We start from the raw sequence: 20,986 nt of genomic DNA, 5'->3' as shown, positions 1-20,986 counted from the left end.
GGACCATTCCATAAAGGAAGCTCCAGGCAACAGATTTGAAATGGGAGCACCAAGCCAAGCTTGCTGTCCTTCCTCTACCTCCACCCAATGCTCCTGTCATTTTTACCAAATACATTCTTCTCACCCTTCTCAGATCTATCCCAGCCTCTCCAGCTCAGCATTGGGACTGTAGCTCATGGCTTCTCTTTCTACTTAGACTATCAAAACAATCCTCTAATTATTCCTCTGCTGTTAGACTTGCTAGCATCAGATCTGTTGAACCCATTTTCTATACAGCCTTAAATCCTTCCTAAAGCAAACACCTGACCATGTTGCTCCCCCTCTAAAATGCTAAAGAACCTTACCGCTGTCTACCAAAGAAAATCTACTTCCATCTATCCAACAGAACTGTTCCAAGATGGTGAGAACACTTTATATCTGTGCTTTCCAATATGGTGGCCACTAGCCATGTGCAGCTACTGAGTGTTTAACATGCAGCTAGTGTGACTGAAATTTTTATTTAAAGTTAATTTACTGCTTGGTGCAGTAAATGACCTTACATGGTCATCTAGAAGCTTCTAAATGTCTCCAAGATTCTGCCAGTCAGAATCTCAGGGGTGGGACACAGGTAGTAGCATTTTAAAGTTCCTTGGCTAGTCCCACTGTGCCCATAGGGCTGAAAACCATTATCCTAAACCCTGTCCACCTTACAGTCACTCATCTCCAGGGGACTCTGATACACACATGCTCCCCGGGGTCACCGGCAAGTCCTACAATTCAATGCTATGTCATACCTTCATGATTCACATTCCCTTCCCTTTGCCAAGAATGCGCGCTTCTACCCTATTGGGTTGACACCCAAATTTGAGCGTTAGAGGCCTGGGTGTTGGTATCATTAAGCAGTTTGTAAGATGGGGGAAAGAACATGCTTGGATTGAGAGTATCCCCTAGCTGGAGAGAGCTGAGTCCTGCAGAAGAGCCAGGGATACTGGGCCTTTGCCTACCCAGACAATACAGGGTCTTACAGGTAGCCACCAACCAAGTCGGAAGGTGCTGAGAAAGACTGGGCATGGTGGTTCACACCTATAATCCCAGTTGGAGATAGGAGGATCTCAGTTTGAAGCCAGCCTAGACAAAAGTGAGGGATCCTGTCTGGAAAATAAAATAAAGCAAAAAGGGCTAGGTGTGTGGCCCAATCGGTAGAGCTCTTGTGAGGCCCTGAGTTCAAACCCCAGTACCACCATCAAAAAAAAAAAAGCAAAATGTGCTGAGGAGCCAATAAGCCAGGTGATTGAGCTGAACCAGACTGAATTGATTAGTTTTCCCAGGAGACATCTCAGAGTCCTCCTGCACTAGGTCACTAAACGCTAAACCTCAGCCTCCTCATGTGAAAACAGGGATCATATCTATATCTTAGGGTCGCTGGGGAATTAGATAAGTAGATGTATAAAAGGTTATAGAACCGGAAGTTCTCTGCTACCCAATAGAGTAGGGCAGAACCTAGACCCTTTAAACACTTCATAACAAGGTGCTTTAAAGACAATATGCTGAATGATGCAGTGACTTGTGTATATTTTATGTCCTTTAATCCTCAACATGATGATGTACTATGGGTCCTATTATCATTGTACCTCCATTTTACAGATGAAGGCATTAAGGCTCAAAATGGTTGATGACTTGCCCCAAGATCTCACAGCTAATAAGTGACAGTGTTGAAATTTGAATGAGCTCCAAAGCCCATCTCCCTCTCACATATGTCACTGCACTGACTCTTGGAAAGCCGTTAAGTTAAGAATTATTGTCCCCATTTCATAGATGAAGAAATGGGCTCAGGGAAGTAAGTCTGGCTGCACAGCCAGGAAGAGGTAGACAGAGGGCTCAGAATCAAGGCTCACATGTTACTCTTGTTTTCTACCAGGACCTGCAGCCCCTTGAGTCTTCACAAAACTAGTGTTAGTTGTTTACAAAGAAATGGAGCTGTTTGGAGCAAAGCCCACAAAAGGAAGAAGGCTTCTGCTGTTGTCATCCATCTGTTGCCATGGTCTCTGTGTGTTTTTAGCAATTAATTACCACTATTAATTTCCACTACTACCAGCTATTCTGTTTCTTTTCTCATGCCTGGTGCTGGTCCTGGGACCAGGCTGTAGCTTCAAGCTGGGGCAGCTGAACCCTTGCAAAGGTGCTTTCCTGCACTGTCACCTGTCAGCCCAGCCTGGCATCACAGGAAACAGTTCAATGCCAGGCAAGGGAACTATTTGGTGAGTTCAAATGCCTGCAGCTCCCAGAAGCCATGCCTGCAGTGGACTGGATAAAGACACACCAAGAAGAGCCAACTACTAGCCACTTAGAACGACTCAGAGACCTGGGGCATGGGAGACCCATGAGTAGAGAGTCAAAGACCCCCCCACACACCTGGGTCTTCAGCTCCTGCCCTCTCCACACTGCTTTGGGACTTGGCATCCATCCACCCACACACAGCTCTACAGGTAAAAGGGACATTTGCACACGCAAATTGGGCACGTAAGGACTCACCTCATATGGGCTTGCCACACCTGAGAAGTATGTCCTTGGTGCAGACAGACCCTGTGTCCAGGCTCCAAATCAAGACAGACAAAATCTCCAGGCTGCATTGATATCTGGGCTCAGTAGTGCTCCAGGCTGCTGCAGACTATGGTAGAAGTGTGGCCTCCAAACTACCTCACCTTCCTGCCATCTCCTCTTGCGGCTGGGGTGAGTTGGTGCCACTGGGACTCTGACTGGGCAGACCATTGGAAGTATAGTCCTGGGAGCAGAACTGGGCCTGGTTAGTGGTTCCCAAATCCTGAGGACTAAAGGGACATGAGTAAGGAGCAAAGTAGTGTGCCTAAAGCGGGCCTGAAGGGAAGGAAAGCCAACCCAATGTGAAGGATAGTGCTGGGGGAGGGCTGGCAGCTTCTCATAGCTCCTTGTCCACCCTGTGCAGCCTGTGGCTTGAAGGAAAAAACATGCAAGGCCTGTGGTACTGCAGAGTCAGCTTGATGAGGAGAGGCCTGATTTTTGAGCAGCCCACCTGCTCATGAAAGTCCCAAGAGAGTTGGGCCATCTATCAGTGCAGCACAGTGTCGGAAGAACACACCATCTCTACCTTGATCCAGAAGAGATGCTAAGATGGCCTCAGGAGCCCAGCAGACACTGGTAGAAGACGGTGGCACCCTAGTTCAGAGCAAGTAGGTTCAGAGCCAATTGTCATACCAGAGGATGGACTCAAGCTGAAATGGTAGCCCTAAGGCAGAATCTTAGGCCTCAGGCCTGTGAACAGATCCCCATAGGTCTGGGGCCTGGGATTTTGAGGCCAGTGTGATTCTAGGAAGACCAGAATCTGGGCAGCCCATGGGGCACTGACCAGGACAGCTGGCCCAGAAGTTCAGCAGGCTAGAGGACACAGAAACCAGGACAGAGCAAGACAGTGCCTGGCCCCTTGACTGTCCTCCTGGATACAGTGCCCGATCTGGACAAGGTAGAAGGGTCACCGGGGATGGCCCTGGGGAGAAAGAGCTGTACACACCGCAGACAAGGGTGCCTCCTTCAGGATTGGAAAGGAGCAGAGAGTTGACCCAGCTCAGCTCTGGACCCACCCAAAGTGAAGTAAGTGGCAGTTAGGATAGGATCCCAGATGCCACCGCCCCTCCCACAGCACTGGGTCCCCTTCCCTATACAGCATGGAACTCAGAACACTGTCATTCACAGGCAGCAGCATTTCTAAACAGCTCAGTGTACCCTGGCTGCCTCAGATAGAACATTACCCCATGGTATTGCTAAGGACTTAACTCCTTGTTATCACTCATCGTTTTGGGCACCTAATAGCCTTGACCTCATCTCAAAGAATCTTCTTTCAATTCTGTGAGGTATTTTGAAGCCCTCTTTTACAGATAAGGCAATTGAAGCTCAGAATGATTTGGTAATTGAGTTAGCAAGCTCTGCATTACTATAACAAAATACCCGACATTGTCAACTTATAGGAGACAGGTTTATTTTGGCTCACAATCTTGGAGATTTTCATCCATAGTCAGTTGGGAGTATTGCTTTTTTGGCATCAGTGGTGAGGCCACACCTCATGGCAGGAAAGCAAGGCAGAGCAAACCTTATGGTGGCAAAGTGAAAAAGAGAAAGAGGAGTGCTGGGGTGCTGCTATCCTCTTCAGGAAGATGCCCCCAGTGACCAGAAAACCTCCTACCTGGCCCACTCCTTAAAAGTTCCACCACCTCCCAATGGGATGAGGATCAAGACTTTAACACCTGGGCCTTTCAGGGACATTTTTATACAAACCACAGCAGTAGTTTACTCCAGAATTCAGAACCTGTGCTGAGACCCGGCTAAAGATAGTCAGCATATCCTCAACCCTCCCTTCCTCCACATGTGAGACTCCTCTCTGACCCCTTCCTAGCAGCAAAGACAACCAAGGGAAAGCTTTGAATCTCCATGTAAAGAACAATAAGCCAGACATGATGGCATACACCTGTAATCTCAGCACTAGGATAGAGGCTGGAGAATTGCAAGTTCAAGGCCAGTCTTGGTCTCAAAGGACAAAATGCCCTGATGCTGACCCAGGGAACTCTGGGAAGCCTGGAAAGAAAGGCAAGTTCCCATTGCTCTGAAGATCCTCTGGAATGAATCAACCCTGGCTAGACCTCCCTCAGGTTCAAGGTGAGATAAACACCTGCGACAGGAAGCAGCACCTCCCACCAGACCATCCCTCAGACTTTCTCTGGGGTAGTGCTGGGGGAGCCAGCCAGGGGTCAGCAGTGCAGAGCCTCTTCCCCCAAGACAGCTAACCCATAGCAGATGCTTAGCCTTCATGAAGTCTGCACTGGACAGAACCAGGACATCCTTGCTCCAGCTCTCCTGTGCAGTAAGAATGACAAGGAGAAGCACTCACCTCCGAGGGAAGCCAAACAGACAGATTAATCACTGGGCGTAAGTGCTCAGCACAGACTTGCCCAATTTGAACATGATGTATGTGTGGCTTCCTCCCTAAAGGGATTTAACGTTTGTCTTTGCAAAGTTTGAAAATTTTTTGAAAACCAATTTCCGTGCTGTCTACTGAAAAAAAAATTAGACATAAAATACACAGAATAACATGCACTCACACCGAAATTCAGCATTTTTACTATTCCTACCAGTTGGTTTAGTCTGTAAAGGAGTGACTGTTTCTTTACCCTGCCCCCAGCCCCTCTGGTGGTCGGCAGCTTTCCAGGCCTTCCTGTACATTTAAATAAACTCATGCTGACACGTGCAACAGAAAAAGATGGTCAAAGGCATTTGGAATATTTGCTTTATATAAGAAAGAACAATAAGCCAGACATGATGGCATACACCTGTAATCTCAGCACTAGGATAGAGGCTGGAGAATTGCAAGTTCAAGGCTAGTCTGGGCTACGTAATTAGACCCTGTCTCAAAAAATGAAATAAAATAAAACAGAAAGAACAACGAACATGCCAAATAAGAAAAGAATAGAAAGTTTTAAAATACTAACATGAAGAAAAAATATTGGCCGGTTGTTCAGCAAAGCTGACTTCCGCCCCACACAGGAGTCTGTGGGCAGCCAGGACTGCAGGGAGTGACTGTGACTCAGTGTGACCACTGACCCAGGCAGACAGGGGAGCACAGGCAGGAAATGTCAGGAGCTCATCAGGGGGATAGTGCTGATCGATGTGGCATTGGAACCTGCCTCTGGGGAGCTCCAAGAAGTGCTCTGACCTGAGCTGACAGGCCCATTAGTCGCCAGCTCTGGCCACATCTGACTAGCCTGGCAACCCAGCCCAGAGCCAGGGGAAGGCACACCCAATCATGTGATCTTGCAGGGTGAAGAAGGACCCATGCCTTTGCTGAGACTTAATAAAAACCAACTGCTGAATAACGACTCACCAGGGACATTTTTAAACAATATCCCATCTAATCCCCAAACACCCCTGTAAGATAGATATTAGTGACCCCATTTACAAAGGGTGCAACTGAGGCTCAGGGAAGTGATATCCCCTTACTCTGAAGGGCCTGGTGGTCAGGCACAATGCACTCTGCACATCCCTCCACAAGGAAGATAACTTTCTCCCCACTCTACAGAGGAGGAAACCAAGGCTTGGAGAGATCAGAATCCATGTCCTCTCCATCTGACAGGCCCTGCTCCTCCCCCCTGGAGCCCAGCTTGGGGGCGGCACTGCGGAAATTCAGAAAAGGGCAGGTTGCATAACACCCCTCGTTCTCCGCCAAAAGCTACAAACACCCACTTTCCCCATTCACGAATCTGGGCAATGATGGTGAGAGTCAGGAAAGGATATTAAAAAAAAAAAAAAAAGTCTTCAGTCAGGGAATTTCACAGTATAATTATATAGTGAGGACACCAAATTAGCAGAAAGAAGGGACTGTCAGATGTAGCAGCCACTCAGCACTGCTTACATCCCCAGATTCATAGCCAGCTTACAGACTCCGCAGCAGGGGTGGGGGTGGGGATAGGGAAATCTCCCTCCAGATCCTAAATACACATGACTCAGACTCACTCCTAAGTCACTGCTGGAAGAGTCCTCAGAGATCATGGCCTCAACTCCCTCAGGAAACTGAGGTCCCAGAGAAGTTCTATGTTTGAAGTCACTCAATGATAGGCTCAGGACCGAAGGCCAGTCCTCCAACTCCAGCCCCACCCAGGCGCTCTGAAGCCAAGAGACAGAAATAAACCATGCTTGGGTTTGAGGAGTCCAAAATAAATGCACGTACAGCTCTTTGCATTGTTACCATGGTTATAGATAACAAAGACTACAGCAAAGCACAGCAAATTAGTTAATGATGAGAGAGAAACTTCCAACAGTGACGAGTTCTGCATGGACAAATTGCTTCCTTAACTCATTGGCAAGCTGGACTCTGGTGGCAGGGCAAGTGCTCTGAGCAAGAGTAATGATGGCAAAGGTGACAACACAGAGCATGTCATTCACAGCCTGTCTCCATCCCTCTCCATGCCCTTGGCACAGTGTGGGGCTCACTTGGTCAGTTTCAGCCTTGCTTTGCTTCCCAGGCCAGCAGAGGAGAGAGACCCACAGAGTGGGTGATCCTTGTCAAGGTGGGTAGTCCTGTCTGAGTAAGAACTGGCGACAGCTAACCACATAAGTCTCCCATAAGGCCTTGCTTGGTCAGTCAAAGAACTTTTTCTATGTCAAGTTCCCAAGGTACCTGGTTCCAGTCCTAACTGTGGTAGTGAGTTAAAAACTACCTGTTATTATTCACCTCCCTCTATCCAGCAACCCCCATTGAGAGAGAGAGAGACAAAAGAGAGGAGAGTCCATTTCCCCTCCTTTCCAATCAGCATCACTGTCCTTTGGATTTGTTTCGACCAATGGAATGTGTCATTGGCTGAGCCAAAAGTACTCTAGTCCTTCGTCCCTGACCCTGGCCTCCTGTCTTTGGTCAGTTTTCTTGAAACATTCACAGGCCCATCTGTCAGAATGTAAAGTAAAACCAAATCCCTCAATCCCATGGTTCACTGTCTGGCTTCCTTCAGATCTGAGTTAGTCCTTGTCCTCGGAGGTGTAGACGCTGGGGCTTATGTGGTGTGAACCGTGCAAGGTGCAAGGTTTTTATGAACAAATGCAGATGGAGTGGGAGATGGTGGGGGATGAGATGCACTGCTGACCATGAAGGAAGGAGAAAAGGTAGAGTGACAGCATCCTCAATGCTGTGTGGTCTGAGGAAGTTTCAGCAAAACCCTCAGGGAGTCCCTGAGCTAACAGCCAGCTGACAAAGGAGGCCTACATCTCCCACAGGTGTCAGCCATTGGCAAGAAGCAGCCCTTAGAACAGCTTCCCACAAAAGCAGCAAGTGGATTCAAAACATAGTAGCTGTGGTCTCCCATGTTATGCTCCTTGTAGTAGGAGGGCTGCAAGATCTATTCTCACAGCCGCCATGAAGCCACTGCTCACATGCCTCCTTCAGTCTGGCCCTCCCTGATCACTCCCAGTCAAAAGGGCAAGTCCCCTCGGCACCCTTGCCATTCTGCCATTCTTCTCTGCTTTGTGCTGTTGACTGCACTTATTACCCGCTGATTATATAACTACTCACTACTTTTTCCATAAGCTTCATGGCAGCAGGAATTTTTGATGTGTTACTCATTGCTGTATCCCTAGAACACAGAGCAATATCTAGCACTCAAAATAATAAAGCTGTGGAATGAGGCCAGCCATGGTGGATTACACTTATAATCTCAGCACCTGGGAAGTTGAGGCAGGAAAAGCACTATGAACTACATAGTAAGACCCTGTCTCAAAAAGACAAAAACAAACAAGCAAATAAGCAAACAAAAAAAAAAACCCTCTGGAATGAACAAATGAGTGCATGAATAAATGCAATAGTAAAATTATTTGCTGAAGGGTCATTTTCAAATTGTATAAGCCCCAGGTCATGGAGTAAATATTTGTGTCCTCCCAAAATTCTTATGTTGAACCTTTAACCCCCAGTGTGGTGATATTTAGAGATGGGGCCTTTGAAAATAAGTAAGGTTGACTCCTAAGGATATATCCGAAGGACAACTTACAATAAACCCATGTTTACTGCAGCGCTATTCACAATCACCAAGCTATGGAAACAGCCAAGATGCCCCATCACTGGTGAATGCACTAAGAAAATGTGGCATTTATATACAATGAGATTTTATTCAGTCATAAAAAAGAATGACACTTTGTCATTTGTAGGTAAATGGATGGAACTGGAGAACATCATCTTAAGCAAAGTTAGCCAGGTTCAGAAGGCCAAAGGCTCCATGTTTTCACTCATATGTGGAATACAGACCTAATACAAATACAAGCAATATTATATATGCATAGAAATATATACAGAGCATGTATCCAAAAGTGGGTCCAGTAGAGGAGACCAAGGGAGGAAGAAAAGAAGAACGAACCAGTTCAGGTTATAATACATATATACATGGAAATGCCATAATGAAACTCTCTGTATAGATATCTTAAGCAAACAAAAATGTCTTTTTTTCAAAAACAGAGGATAGGAAGGTCAAACAGGTCCTGTCTAGAGGTTGGCACCAGTGAGAAGGAGTAGGATATAAGGAAAGGGTGAAGAACGGTGAATATGGTAGAGATATTATGTGCTCATGTATGAAAATGGAAAAATGAGACCTGTTGAAACTATATATATATATATATATATATATATATATATATATATATATATATGGGAAAGGGGTTAGAGGAGAATGATGGAGGGGGTGAATTTAACTAAGATATATCATAAGCACCTTTGTAAATGTCACAATGTACCCTAGTACAACAATAATGTGATAATTTAAAAAGAGAAAAGAATTAAGGTTAGATGATGTCACAAGTGTGTGGTCCTCATGATGGGATAAGATCCATAGAAAGAAGAGATCAGACAGTCTCTCTTTCCACAGACATCAGAGGAAGGGCCATCTGAGCACACAGAGAGAACGTGACTGTCAGCAAGCCAGGGGGAAAGTTTTGAACACAAGCTGAATTGGCCAACACCTTAATCTTGGACTTGCCAACCTTCAGAACTGTGAGAAAATAAATGTCTGTTGTTTAAGGTACCCAGTCCATGGTATGTATTCTGTGATGGCAGCTGGAGCAAACTAAGACACCCCAAGGTGAATGTCAGCTCACACAGAAGAGCACTAGCAAATTCTCTCAGACCACCCCAAATATGCTCGGAGACAAGCATGCTTTATTCCCATAACTCCAGATGTCCACAGGAAGTTAGACTGCTTCTCTGGTGGCTGCTACTACTCGACAAGGAGACAGGAAATTGCATGATTGTGGCTGGTGGTGGCAAGCATATACAAGGGGCGGGGGAGGAAGGGGGACAATATTTTTGATTAAAGCTCTAATTTTCCGTCCACTTAAATTCCCTGTCTCAGAAAATCCCAGACAATCTTCAGCAGCAGTGTCCTGGAAGACGTGATGACAGGTGAAAGTGGGCTGGCCCTGCAGTCTAATCAGCCCCTGAGCTCTGGGGCAGTGTTCCCGACCTTGTTGCTATAGCAACAGGATCCAGCTGCAGGTGCCCACCGGTCACCAATACCGGGCTAAACAATGATTGCATCTGAACATGCCTGTCAGTGTAGAGAAGGAAGAAGCAAATGTGGTAAGGCCTGTGTGGCCTCAGCCAATTGTAGGTGGCAGCTAGGGAGCAAATCAGGATGCACGTCTGTTGGCTTTCCCCACTGGATGCCTATCCCCATGAGTGTGTGCACAAAACCCCAAGGCCACTCTTTTCTAGTGGCAGGACAGCTGTGAATGCAAGAGGTACATGATCACACGCGAGCACACGCGCACACACACACACACACACACACACACACCACTCTGCCCCTAGCACTGATGACATCTCCAAGGAAACAAAAAACAAAAGGCACATGAGAATGTATCACACCTAAATTGCCAGGTGAGATCTGCAGGCTCTAGGGTTCCTGTCACCACGGAGGATTTCAGTGAATTCTTCTCTTCTCTTCCTTCACCCCGGAGAGAGCCATCTGGTCACCCCTCTTGGCCATGGTCACCCCCCTCAGCCAGGCAACTTTTTCCTCTGTATCCAGTAGTAGCAGCCTCCTCTTCCCTCCCCACTGTTGCCTTTCTTGCCTGCCTGCTTGGCTGAAGCAGGTTGGACTCAGAGTCTATTATAGTTTGGATCTGGAATGTCCCCAAAAGCTCATGCATCCCTCAAGGCTTGATCCCCTATGAAGCGATGTTCAGAGGTGGGACTTTGGGGAAGTGATTGGATCATGAGGGTTTGACAGGCTATTGGGAGATGAGGGAAACATAGGAGGTGAGACCTAGTTGAAGGGAGTGGGCCACAGGGGGGTGTATTTTGTTCCCAGCCACTTCCTCTCTGTTCTGTCTGCCTCCTGCCCATTCTGCCATATGCTCCCCACTTTGATGTTCTGCCTATCATAGGGCTACAAGCAATGGGGCCAAGGGACCATGGACAATAAAACCTTTGAAATTGTTAGCCAAAATAAACCCTTTCCTCCTTTAAGTTGATTTTCTCAGATGTTTTGTCACAGCAACAAAAAAACTACCGCAATTTCTCATCACCTGTGGAAGTGGTAAGGGAAGAAAGAGGATAGTCACTGTGACATCCCTCCAGCCTCCTCATTTCCCAAGCTCTATTACCAGTATGTGACCTCAAAGCCCCCCTCTCCTCTAGGCCAAGACAAGAAACTCCTCACTTATTAACATAAGCAAACAGGTCCTTGGAGAACAAGGTGTGCCCAATGCCAGATGTGTCATCCAGACAGGCCACCCTGTTGTCAGTAGACATGGTAATTTTTTGCAGTGACGTTACTTCTTTCTATATGTAACAGATACCCAAACACAGAACATACCACACCTTATCTCATCTAAGGGGTCCAGAGGCAGGCCCACTCCATCTCCAGTCAGTTCAGCAGTTCAAGGTTATTAGAGATCCAGTTTACCTTTCTCCTTTCTGCCCTGGTCATCTTTAGGGATCTTATTTCCCTACTGTTTCAGTAAGTCTTCCACACTTCCAGGTGTCACATGCAACAATAGAAAAGAACTTATTATCTCTTGATTTTCAGAGAAAGAAAATCCTTCCCAGAATTCCCCTAGCATCTCATTGGCCAGACTTGTGTCCCCATGCCCATTCCTCAGTCAATTGCAGGCAAAGGGGGATAGAATTACCATGATTGGCTTACACCAGTAAAGAGAACTATTCACCTGGTACTGAGCTATGCTAGGGTTCTGTAAGCCAGGACTAACATGGTGACTGCTGGGGAGGAAATCAATTAGTCTGGTTCAGTATTCAGACTTAACTGGGTCCAACCAAATGTGACCAGTTTCCCTCTGAGGACAGCAGTTTAGAGGCAGCAGATAGGTGGAAGAAAAGGACCAGTAACAGGCAGACACTGAGGACGTGAGTGCAATCGTCTCACCTAGAAGAGACAACTGCAGGACAATGGCAGGGGTGGTGAGAGAAGAAAAGAGAAGACATATGCAAGAGAACAGTAGTGTTAGTCAGTGGCAACTCCTTAGCTGCGAGGATGAGGGGTGGAAGATGACTTGGGACTTTCCAACCAGGGTGATTTTGAGGATGATGATAGCAGTGGTGTTGATCAGGTTAGACATGTTTATTCTGGATAACTGAGAAGGACAATATGCCTAGGTACAAGACTTGGAGTTTTTCGAGGCCTTTCTATGCTCAAAGAGGTCATTTGTTCCTCAGAACAACCCCACAAAGCAGACAAGATGGGACAGATAATAGCATCCCCATTTCACAGATGAGGACACTGGCACTTGGCACCATGGACCTTGTACCCTCACGGTGACAGAGCCTGGAACTAGGACACAATCTGGCAGCAGAGCGGGAGGTCAGGATGACCTGGGCTGGGACCTCTTGGTTGCTGCTGTCAGTCTCTGTCTCCACTAGAAAGTGGCTCCCAAAGTTGAAATTTCTCCTTTCTTAGTGGTTCATATCAGAGGTTCTTTTATTGGTAAATCTCAAAGGTATCCATTCCTTGTACTATATTTAATTGATATTGTTCAAGTATAACTGGATGTTTTTATTATTTTCTAAGTGGGGAAGGATTTTCTAAGCATGACTCAAACCCACAAAGATGAGAAAGAAATGTGGGGGGAGGGGCACAGACAGGGAGGAGAAGAGAAAAAGAGAGAAAGGAAAAGACTGATAAATTTGACGAGGAAATAAACATTACAAAGATCCTCATAAACAAAATCAAAATGCAGTCTAGGAAAAATATAATACTTGTAGCTCAGATCACAGAAAAAGGGCTAATTATTTTAATAGATGAAAAAGCTCTACATATCAATTTGGGGGAAAAAAGACCAACAAGCAAATAAGAAAGTAGAAAAAGAATATGAAACAGACAGATTTCAAAAAAGAAAACACATGTTTCTTGAATCTATGAAAGTATGCTCAGCCTCCAATTAAATGCACAGATAAGCAATTTTTCACCTGCCAATGTGTCAAGAGTAAGAGAACCAGGGATCCTCATACTAATTTTATTGACGAGAAGCAATAACAGTATTACAAAGATAAGGCATGTATCTAGAAATTCCAGTTCCAGAAATTTCTCCTGCAGAAATACACTTGTGTGATATTACAGCCACACAAACTCATGTTACAATGTTGTTTGTAAAAATCTGAAGATTGGATACTACCTAAAAATCCGTTGTTTGGAGAGTGGTTGCTAAATTGTGGACCATCCATCTAAAAAAGAAAAAGTTCCAATGGTGCTGACATAGGGTAACCGCTGAGAATGTTAGCTGAAAAACAAGGGGCAAAACAGTGTACAGAGTAAAATGAAAATGTGTGTGCAGTGGAATTCCCACACAGATATATAGAACCTTCTCGGAAGGATGAGTAAGAAACTGGCAACACAGGTTATCCAGGGCAGGGAAACTGAGTAACTGGGAACAGGGAAGCAAGAGAAGACTTTTTCCTGGAAAGCCTTTTAAAGTTCTAGTTTTTGGTATTCTATAAATTTATTACCTATTAATAAACTAGGAATAAGGCGAAATGAAAATGAAAATGCACTGAAAAGATGAGAACTATAGTTAGCAGGCGCTCGAGAGTTGGAAATGGATATTGTACCAGTTTTCTGTGCTGCACAATAAATTGTCACAGTTTAGCAGCTTTAAAAGACACATATTTAGTATCCTTTCTTTCCATGGGGACAGGCGTCCAGGCACAGCTGAGCTGGGTCCTGTGCCCGGGTTTCACCAGGCTACAATCAAGGTGTGGGCTGGACTGCATTCTTATCTGGAGGCTTGGCTGGGGAAGAGTCCAATTCCAAGTTCATTCAGGTAGTTGGCAGAACTCATTTCCTTGCAGCTGTATGGCTGAGGGCCCTGGTTTTTTGCTGGCTATTGGCTGAAGGCCATTCTTAGATTCTGGAAGCTTCCCGAGCTTCCCTACCATGTGACAGTCTCCAACAATCTGCTTTCTTCAGTAAGCCGGAAAGGAAAGTCTCTCCAGTCTGCCAAGATGGAGTCTTATGTAACAAAACAGACAAGAGTGACATCCCATCACCTTTGCCATATTCCACTGGTTGGAAGCAAGTCAAGGACAGAGAGTTTCACAAAGGCATGAGCACAGTGAGGCACAGAATGATGGCAGACAACCCACAGTCTCCTCCCTGCCCTCAGCTGGATCTCATAGTAACAGGAGATGCTCACAACAGAGGCCCCACATCTCAACACCATCACACTGGCCATTGAGTTCAACACTTGAATTTTATTTTATTTTTTTTTCTTTTTATTCATATGTGCATACAAGGCTTGGTTCATTTCTCCCCCCTGCTCCCACCCCCTCCCTTACCACCCACTCCGCCCCTCCCTCCCCCCACCCCTTCAATCCCCAGCAGAAACTATTTTGCCCTTATTTCTAATTTTGTTGTAGAGAGAGTATAAGCAATAATAGGAAGGAACAAGGGGTTTTTTGGTTGAGATAAGGATAGCTATACAGGGAGTTGACTCACATTGATTTCCTGTGCGTGGGTGTTACCTTCTAGGTTAATTCTTTTTGATCTCACCTTTTCTCTAGTTCCTGGTCCCCTTTTCCTATTGGCCTCAGTTGCTTTTAAGGTATCTGCTTTAGTTTCTCTGTGTTGAGGGCAACAAATGCTAGCTAATTTTTTAGGTGTCTTACCTATCCTCACCCCTCCCTTGTGTGCTCTCGCTTTTATCATGTGCTCAAAGTCCAATCCCATTGTTGTGTTTGCCCTTGATCTAATGTCCACATATGAGGGAGAACATACGATTTTTGGTCTTTTGGGCCAGGCTAACCTCACTCAGAATGATGTTCTCCAATTCCATCCATTTACCAGCGAATGATAACATTTTGTTCTTCTTCATGGCTGCATAAAATTCCATTGTGTATAGATACCACATTTTCTTAATCCATTCATCAGTGCTGGGGCATCTTGGCTGTTTCCACAACTTGGCTGTTGTGAATAGTGCCGCAATAAACATGGGTGTGCAGGTGCCTCTGGAGTAACCTGTGTCACATTCTTTTGGGTATATCCCCAAGAGTGGTATTGCTGGATCAAATGGTAGATCAATGTCTAGCTTTTTAAGTAGCCTCCAAATTTTTTTCCAGAGTGGTTGTATTAGTTTACATTCCCACCAGCAGTGTAAGAGGGTTCCTTTTTCCCCACATCCTCGCCAACACCTGTTGTTGGTGGTCAACACTTGAATTTTAGAAGTGTTGACCGCAGCTGTCCCTGTGTCCCCAGGATGGTACTCAAACTCCCCCATGCACCAGTGCAGGACCTTTGCTCTCAAAGGACATCAGCATTGAGCCAAGCCCATTTCCTGCCACATCCTGTCTGCAACTCGCTCCACACTCCAGCCAGCCCAAAAAGACCCTTTGTATCCTCCACCTTGAGAAACGGCACTTTCCCCTCACAGAAGGTGATTCCCCTCCACTTGTTCAGCTGGGGGCTCTTCTTCGAAGCTTCTCCAGCCCCGGATTTAATCTCTCCCTCCCCTCCCATCTCTCAGTGCTCACAGCACAGTAAGTCGCTTCCAGGCACTGAGCACCTACTTCTCCTTAACACCCTCTGGAGAAAACAGTTCTTACCCTTTTTTTGAAAAGAGGGAAGATAAATACATAGAGGTGCTACATAGGCTACGGTCACACAGCTGCTAAAGGATCCGGGATTCAAACCCAGTTCTCTCTTCTTAGTTCCTCTCTGTAGGCCAGTGTTTCTGAAAATCTCCTAGACTTTGGCTCCCCATACCAAATACGTTTTCTATTACAACCACTTCACCTACTTACCAAAGTTCCCAAGCACAGTCTCTATTACCCTTTCTGCTTTCAGTACACTCTGGTCTTTTCTATTCTATGTTGTTTACTTAAAAGCTGGCTGTGAGCCACTCAGTTGATTTCATGACCCACCAATGGGCGGACTCCCAGTTCTAAAACGCTGCTTGCGTGGATTACTGGCTCCTGCTCTCGAGGGCCTCATGCAGACTAGCCCACAGTAGGTGTCTCATGAGTCCCCAAGTCTGACTTCTTAGTCAGGGCTCTGCCCTGACCTTGGGAATTAACTGATCTCCTGAAGCCCAAAGACAAGTACCCTAGGGCCCCAGTAGCCCCCATGGGGAATCCATTCCTCCCAGCAGAAGCTTCCAGATAAAATGTTGGGAACTGACCCCGTCCAGAGAACACCGTTGAGCAGGAGGCTCTAGTCAACACATGGTACAAGGCCCTCTGCTCCTATGGTGGTGTCAGAGACCTGCTGCGGTAGTCATGCAGCCCTGGCCTAGCGACAGTGGGAGTGCTGAGAGACAGGTGCAGACACAAGCGCCATCAGCTTCCTCATCCCCCCATGGGCGGTGGCACATGCCAGCCAGGCGGTGACAAGCAGGTACGTTTCATCAGCCCTGGATTTCACCTTCTGACTAAACAAAGCCTGAGCTCACTCAGAAGATGAATGCTAAATTTAGCTCTCAACTCTGGGAAACTGGTGCATTTGCCCCCAGCGCCCGCAGCAAAGCAGGCTGTGAGGTCGGTCGCTGCTCCATTTCTCCCACTCTTAGGTCTGTCCTGAAGCCCAGGAGTCCCGCTGACTCACCCAGACCTGCAGGCTGGCAAGAAGGTGCTGGAATGCCCCTCCTTTGCCGTGCTGCTGGGGAAGGTACCCAGGAAACCTTCAAAGATCTCAGTTCCCAAGGCCTGACCCTGACCCTGACCCCCACTGGCTCCACTGGCCTGCCTCTGCAGCTCCCTCACTTCCCCTCCACAGACCAAGCTTAGTCCTGGCCAGCTTGATGTGGGGAGCCTCCAGCCTCCATCCTACTCCATCTCATCCTCTCAGGCTGAGGGGGTGTCCCAGGCTTGGGTACCGAGATCCCTTCTCAGCCATCAGCTCTAAAAGCTTTTCTTGCAAGCATGAGCAAAACTGAATTACAGACTGGACTCCTGGGTCTTTGAATCATCCCCCTTAACCCTCACAAAAGCCCTGTGAGGCACACACTATGGTGAACCCATTTTCCACTGTGGCAAACTGAGGCTTGCCTCTGTAAGGTTCACTAACCAGCTGGGTCAGGGCAGTATCAGCTTGTTTTTAACAGATCCACTCCACACACCTTTGTGCCCAGGGACCCCTCCTAACCTGGGGCCTGGAACTTTGCCCAGCTGTTGGTATTGCTGACCTCCCACCACCTGTGAGATGGAGCCTGGGCTGGGATGAGACTCTACAGCTAAAGTCTCTTGCTATGTGGGCCTGGGAAAGTTCGATAGCTTCTCTGAGGCTCAGTTTCCCCACCTGTGGAAAAAGGATGGCTTTGCAAACCTGGCTAAGCTGATCTCCCCTCCCAGAATTCTCTTCCCTATACTTTTCTCATTGGATGGGCTACATGAAACATTCGAGGAAGAGCAGAAGTGAAGCTGGCAGCCATTCTGTGCTCACGTAAGTTGTTGCTTCCCTTCTGTCTTAGCTCTTTGGGGTAGGACCTGCCAACTATTCTACCTCACCCCTCGGTGCCCCTTCAGCTTCCTGGACTTCTGGGCCAGGTCTGTGTGTTCAGCCCCATAACAGGGTGCTAGATCCTTCTGCAGGACACCCGTGCCATCGAGGTTGACAGCAGCAGGAGTCACATAGCTTTCGGTTCATCCCTACGACTTCCAACTAAGGTGACTGTCTCATCCAAACTGGGAACTTTCCCAATTTTAAAACAGTAAGTCTTGGCCAGGCACTGGTGGCTCACACCTGTAATCCTAGCAGGCAGAGATCATGTTTCATTGCCTCCTGGGCTGGTGGAGTGGCTCAAGGTATAGGCCCTGAGTTCAAACCTCAGTACAGCAAAAAAAAAAAAATCAAATCTTTTAAAAACAATTTTATTAGTATTCGATAATTATACAGGGGGTTTAGTTGTGACATTCCCGTATGTATACATATTGTACCTGTTTGGTTCATCCCCTCCATTATTCTCCCTCTTCTCCCACTCCCCTTCATGAAATGACTTTCACAGGTTTCAATGTTCCATATTCATATGTGTATAGACAGTACCTCAACCATACTCACCCTTTTTACCCTCTTCATTTACCCTCCCCCTCCCATTAATGCCTTCCCGTTAACTGACCAGTTTTACATTCCTGTCCTTCATTACTTAAGGGTCTGTTCATTGCTTGGCAGGGTTTTTGTCTTGGCATTTTACCTGTAAAATGAGGGGGTCAGTCTAACCCCCTCTATTACTCTTCCTTCTGTTCCCAAAACACTGTAAGTCTTGAATCTCAGGAACCCCTGTGGTCCTGAGAAAACAGGATGTGGACTTGGTCACTTGGTTCCAGGTGGTGCTTGTGGAGTCTAGCTGGTTCTTGCTCTCTACCCTCCATCCAACTCCCTTCCCAACTACCTGCTCAACATCAGATGCAAAGAAACAGCTTCACAGAGGTGAGGCAGTTCAGACAGTCCCACACCATGAAGGTCAGACCCCTGCAACAAAGCTCAGGTAGGTAGGTAGATGATAGATAGATAGATACATAGGTACATAAATAGATAGGTGGGTGGGTGGATGGATGGATGGATGGATAGATAGAGAAATAGATAGAAGGTGATAGAATAGATAAGAGAGTTGATAGAAGGTAGATAGATGGATATAGACAGATGAGATAGTTACCAGGTGAATTGAGCTATACACACAAGATGGCCACACTTCACTGCTTACAACCCAACAAAACATTAAATTTGAAAGTATTGTATAGTAAAATATATAATATCTAATTCCCATCAATTCACTGTATGACCTATGTAACTCCTGTGGACTACAGTGACCACATCCACAAAATGGGTAAGTCTTACTGGAGATCAGGGAACCGATCCATATGAGCCCTTTGTCCCCAAATTCTCTGGATGTTTGTTTTGAACAAACAAGAGGATGGAAGGAGCTCCCAGAAAAGGCCTGTGCCCAAGCCCTTCTCACCCCAGGGGAGGACGGAGGAAAATGCCCAGCATGCAGCCCACTGTGCACCAGGCTCCACACCAGCTGCCTCATCTACACCATCTCAATCCCCCCCCCCACAGGATAATGCACATATATGGATCAACCACTAAGAATGACAGATACGGATCAACTTGACATTGTGTATTTTTACTCATTTGCATTTTCTAATTTTCACCCTATTTCTACAGCAAAATAAACCACTGAACTTAAAAATCGACAAATATGCATTTGTCAAAGAAGCAATTTTTCTTTGTGTTCAGAATTCAGGAATCAGTTGAGCATAATCCTAAATAGCCCCAAATCAATGCACCTGCTATATCATCAGGGACTGTAATTGTCCCAACTGCCACGTGTTTGATTTCAACTTTGATTAACTGAAAACAGGCTTGGTTGGAGGCAGGGAGAGACTGTCAGGAGGCTTCTGCAGTGGGAAGCAGTAAAAGCGCTACTGGACCCTGTTGCTATAGCAACAGCACAGCAAAGCTATTTAGTTGTTAACTCCTGAGAGAAAAGGCAAGACAAAAATGCATGTGAAGTTAGAGTACAATTTGAACTGTGGATATTTAACCTCTGTCTCCCCAGCACTCCTGGGAGTAACCGGCTACTTGTAATTATGCCCCTTAATCGCTATGCCAGATTCGAAGTAGCCAGAGTGCAGTTATTTCTGGATGATCCCTAGAGTGGGACTTTGAAGTCGCACTGTGAATTCTCTGGGGACTTCATTAAAATGCATGCTTAGGATTTGCACACAGGTCTGGAGTGGAGGCCAAGAGGTTGCATTTCTGAACCATTCCCAAGCAATGGTGGGCTACAGGCCCACAGACCACACTTGGAGTAGCAAAGCCCTAACTCACACCATTAAACCTTTACGAAGGAAGCAATCAAACTCCTTCACAAAGAAGTTCTGCTGTAGCCTGCAGACCCAGGACAGTGCCCGATACAGAGGTGTGCAGGGGGAGGGGAAGAGGCCCAATGAATGAAGAGGTGATTAGATCCATTCGAAGGCTTATATTGATCATACTAACTGAAAAGTAATAAATGCCATGATAACACCAGGAGAGAGTAATTCGTCCTTCCCCTCTGGCTTCTCGTCACCTTTAACAGGTCTTTCTTGTTTCATTTTTTTTCTTCCAGATTTCTTGTTAATATATATCCTTTTTCCTGGAAGAAATAGAGCACGCCATAGGTGTTACTCAATGTCTCTTGGTTTGTTTCCCTTAATACCTATATTCTATATCGGAGATTGCTGTGGTCTGAATGTTTGTGACTCCCAAGATTCAAATGTTGAAACCTACCCTCCACAAGTGGTGGTGTTAAGAATATAAATGGTACATCTGGGAAATGATTGAGTTATGACAGCTCTGCCCACCTGTATGGGACTCGTGCTCTTATAAAAGATGCCAGAGGGGGCCTGCTAATTCTTTTGCCCTTCTACCATCTGAGGACACATAAAAGGAACCATTTCTGGGAAACGGCCCCTCACCAGACCCTGAATCTGCTGGCCCCTTCATCATGGACTTCCCAGCCTCCAGAACTCTGAGCAATATTCCATTGTTTATTAATTACCCAGCTCAAGTCTTTTGTTACACAGTCAGAAATTGACTGAGATACTTGTTCCATATCTGCACATACACAATTTATTTTGTTCCTTTAATCAGCTATGTAGTAGTCTGATCCAAATACATATAATCATTTCCCTTTTACTAGACATTTCCAGCCTTGTAAGTCTTCCTATTTCAAGTCATGCTGTCATAAACACCCTTGTGTTTGTGCACATGAAAGTATATGCTGGATAAATTCTTAGATGTGGAATAGCTGAATCAAAGAGTGTGTTGTGTGTCTGTGCTTTGTCGTTGTTGCTTTGCAATACTAGGGATTGAACCCAAGGTCTCACACTTGCTAGGCAAAGGCTTTATCACTTGAACACTGTTTTGGGTTTTGTTTTTGGGACAGGGTCTCACTAATTTTGCCTGGGCTGGCCTTGAACTCAAGATCCTCATGCCTCTACTTCTTGATTCGCTGGGGTGTCTGT

This window comes from Castor canadensis, chromosome 19 (assembly GCF_047511655.1).
Source record: "Castor canadensis chromosome 19, mCasCan1.hap1v2, whole genome shotgun sequence".
Taxonomy (NCBI): domain Eukaryota; kingdom Metazoa; phylum Chordata; class Mammalia; order Rodentia; family Castoridae; genus Castor; species Castor canadensis.
The sequence above is the reverse complement of the archived record's forward strand: the minus strand, read 5'-3'. Positions refer to the sequence as shown.